We start from the raw sequence: 4701 nt of genomic DNA on the forward strand, positions 1-4701 counted from the left end.
CAAATGGAGAGGCAATAAAACAGAAATAAATGAAGAAAATGTAGAGCCCATATCACAAAATGGACAACTAAAACAACAACACTATAGGCCACACTCAAACGAAATAGAAAACAAAGAACAGAAGGGCTACAATTTGAGGCCATCATGGCAAAGAGTAGAATATAGAAAAGGGAAAACTAATTACAACTATCCCCAGACGGACTCCAGACAATACAACAATTATCATAGAAATGAACCTTATAATAGAAATGAACCCTACAATACTTACAACAATTACTATAATAGGGATCATCAGTGGAGAAACACAAACAAAAGACCTCAAGATCAATACAAACAAATGAATCACTACAATGAGTATCAGAATACACACTATAATAAAACAACACATGACCAACGCAGAATCTACTACCAACCAACCAACACCATTTATGAACACCAAAATCCACACAATAAACACTCAAGCAACTACAACAGATTTCTGCCTCTCGAAAACTATGAATCACAAAAAAGGGTTGAACCAATATAGGGTATAGAACCAATAAGAACAGATGAAAGAAATACAGCACATATAGCAAAGGAAAAACAACACTCCTCTTTTTTAGAAATAGGCCCAAACCAAAACTCAGGGAGAAGAAAAAGGAGAAATTCAGAAAGAGAGGAACTAGAGGAGGTAGACCAAAGAGATCAGAAAGAACACCACTACCAACAGAGGGCACAGTTTCAGGAAACGAAAAGAAAGAAATAAATGAAAAACAACATGGGATTTACAATTTAAGTAAACTCCAGCTAAATGACGCACAAAAACAAATATTGAATAAAGGGCTATCATTTGCACCGACGCAACCAATAGACAAATTCAACACATTTATCGATGCACATAAATTTATTCGAAATCTGACACTAAAGAAATATTTTATAAAAAATCCAGTGGAAAAACCAAAAACTGAACAAAATAGCGAAACTAATACAATAAGAGACACCAACACAAAAACTTTTTTCAAAGATGATAAAGGTTTTATACACACTGACCTGAAAAGAAAATCTAATTTCTACCCAAAAAATGAAAAAGGAAAATATATAGACACCTTTGAAAAACTAATCACATCCGACATAACAAATTTAAAAAACAAAAAGACAAACAAACAGAACCTCACCAACAAACAAAAACAACTCATAACAGAACTAGAAAGGAATAATGAAATAATCATTAAGCCTGCAGATAAAGGGGGGGGGGGATAGTAATTCTAGACAAATCACAGTATAATGACATGATCCTTAGACTATTGAACGGCACTAATACCTATAAAAAGATGATTGCGAACCCTACTAGAATATATCAAATTTTTCTTAAACATCACTTAGAAAAGGCAAAAACCTGTGGAATCATAACAGAGAAAGAATATGACTTTTTATATCCTACCTATCCCAAAATTCCAATTATATATGGATTACCCAAAATACACAAAAGCATTGAAAATCCCCCAGGCCGCCCTATAATATCGGGGATAAACTCCCTAACATCAAATTTATCTGCATACATAGATAAATTCCTACATACTCACGTAAAAAAGTTAGACTCCTATCTAAGAGACTCATCCAGTCTACTAACAATTTTGAAAGACATAAAATGGCAATCAGATTACCTACTAGTAACATGCGACGTTTCATCATTATATACGTGCATACAACATACAGATGGAATAGACGCAGTAAAACACTTTTTAATTAATGGAGGAGAAATGTCAATGAACCAAATTGATTTTATTTTAGATGGAATCAATTTTATTTTAACACACAACTATTTTCTATATGAGGGTATCTTCTATGAACAGGTTTGCGGAACTGCAATGGGTACTAAATTTGCACCCAGTTACGCAAACCTGTTCATGGGCCTATGGGAAATCAATTTTCTAGACCTATGTGAATATAAGAACAACATTATAGTATACAAAAGATATATAGATGACCTTTTCTTCATATGGAAAGGTAACGAGGAAGACCTGATAAAATACATACAATCTATGAACAATAACAACCAAAACCTAACTTTTACATACACTTTTAGTAAAGACAAAATCAGCTACTTAGATTTAGAAATCTCACCAAATGGAGAGAAACTAGACACCAAGACATTTATAAAGGAAGTTGACGCGAACAATTATATCCACTGGGAAAGCTGCCACCTAAACAGGTGGAAACAGAATATCCCGAAGGGTCAATTCCTAAGACTTAAAAGAAATTGCAGTGACCCAGAAGTCTTCGAAAAACAAAGCAATGTTTTTAAACAAAAATTTATAGATAGAGGATATAACATATCAAAAATAGAAAAAGATATAGAAGAAGTAAGAAATATAGACAGAAATGATATTCTAAACCACAACACTAAGAAAAATAGACCTGCAAAAACAACTAGCGATAGAATAAATATACCATTCATTACACAGTATGGAGAAGACAAGCACTCCATTGAAAAGATTATTAGAAAACACTGGAATATCCTAAGCTACGACCCTGATTTGGGGCCACTATTACCTAACAAACCCAGATTTATTTACAGAAGAGCGAATACTATAAAAAATAGATTAGCACCTTCCATGAAGAACACTAGGAGCAAAAACATTGAAAAAGGAATATTAGGAACAGAACTTAGGGGTTTTTACCCCTGTCATATATGCAAAGCCTGTAGGCATTCAAAAAAGACAAATACCTTTACATCCAACAATACCAAACAAACATACAAAATTAAAAACACTATAAGATGTATGGACAAAAATATAATCTATCTTATAGAGTGTAAAAAGTGCAATTTACAATACACAGGAGAAACGGAAAGAACTATACGAGAAAGAATAAGAGAACATATTCTGTCCATAGAAAAATCAGAAGAAAAAAGAAACCTAGAACTCCCTGTCCCAAAACATTTCAGACTATGCAATAATAGCAACTTAAAATACTTTAACTTTACAGCTATAGAAAAAATAAGTAAAAATGTTAGAGGGGGGAATCACTCCAGAGCATTACTACAAGCAGAAGCAAAATGGATTTTTAAACTTCAAACACTACAACCAAAGGGTTTGAACATAGACTTCAACCTAAACAGTTTCCTTAAAGAATGAAAGACCCAAAATAGAAAAAAAAAAAAAAAATTTCTTTATACAGAATCATAAACCAAAAAATTGTGTCCTTGAATAAAATCACAGATTATTATTATATTATATATATTTTTTTTATTTATTTTTACTATTATTGATTATTATTATTTTTATACCTAAGAATACTATACACAAGTAGTAAACACTAAATAGTCTAGAAAACAAAAATCCCCTAAAGCAACTAAAAATCTCCTAAACTAAACACAAAGAGTAGTATCTCACAAATAATGAAACCAAGTAGATATAGTACTTAAAATCTCCAAACCTAGTGTTACAAATGATCTTAGAAGAACAAAGACAATCGCAAAAAAAAATTTTTAGCACCATTATTTTACACTTCTCTACCTAAATCGTTTCTCATATATGCAATGTATCTTATGAAGTTTTTTAGCTATATTTCTTATGCAATGTATCTTATGAAGTTTTTTACTCATATTTCTTATTTACTTATATTTTTTGTATACTTATGTTATGAACTAGGAATTTTTTATGAACACTGATGTTTACTAACCTTAAAACAATATTGCCTGCAAATGAAAAACTTTGGGAATGATGAACTCTTATAAACTTTTAAGTTTTTACTGTTTTATTATTTTTGACACAATAATGCCTGTAATATACAAAAAACAAGAAAAATATATGAACACAAATATCCGTGCAAGTATTTTAGGCAAATTGAATAATTGATCCAATCAAAGTGGAATTTTAAAACAAATAAAAAGACCGCCAAACTCCCTAACAGTAGTACAGCTTGAAAAAGGCCAATGTAACGGCCGAAACGCGTAGCGAACTACTGTGACAAACTCTTTTAATCCACTACTGGGTCACAAATAAACCCACTGTGACAAAAAAGAAAACTTCAACTCTTCCGCTAAAAAGAAAACTTCAACTCTTCCGCTAAAAGCAACATTGGATTTTAAACTATTCATCCTACACACGCTTCTAACTTTAAGCGAAAAAAAAGACCGGAGAAAAGAAAATACATTGGCAGTTTTATTTTGCCCCCTCCGAAAACTGCTCTCTGAACTGAGGACTGGAACTCCAGAGGTGATTAACCTTTTCCAACCCCACCGTCAACATAAGACCCAAAACCAGATAAAGAAGACCACCCCGGGCGGCAACATCCAGGCTCCACCATCGGCTAAAGAGTACAGTAAGTAAAAAAACCGCCCCTTACTGCAACACCTCTGTAGACCGTAGAGCTCTGGCAACATTTAAATTACACACGGACCTCACATCCACATCTAAAGAAAGACAAAATAACAGACTTTGCAACATAATTTTCTTTGCAACAAATCTTTCTTCAACAAAGTATAATACTAAACAAGTTGCAAAATATTAACGAACACTTTCAAAAATCGTCAAAAAAGTCCTGATTTTTTAACCATAAAATCCACCGGTGGTTTTTAAAGAAACCCAGAGTTTGGGAAAAATACTTTTAAATATACCAATTTGTAAAGTGTCGGCCGACCAGTATAAGGAGAATATTTTTTACCTCTAATTATATTCCTGCATTATATCATTATAGCATTGCAATTTTAGGCTTACT

The sequence above is a fragment of the Bombina bombina genome, chromosome 4, assembly GCF_027579735.1.
Source record: "Bombina bombina isolate aBomBom1 chromosome 4, aBomBom1.pri, whole genome shotgun sequence".
In the NCBI taxonomy this organism is placed as follows: Eukaryota; Metazoa; Chordata; class Amphibia; order Anura; family Bombinatoridae; genus Bombina; species Bombina bombina.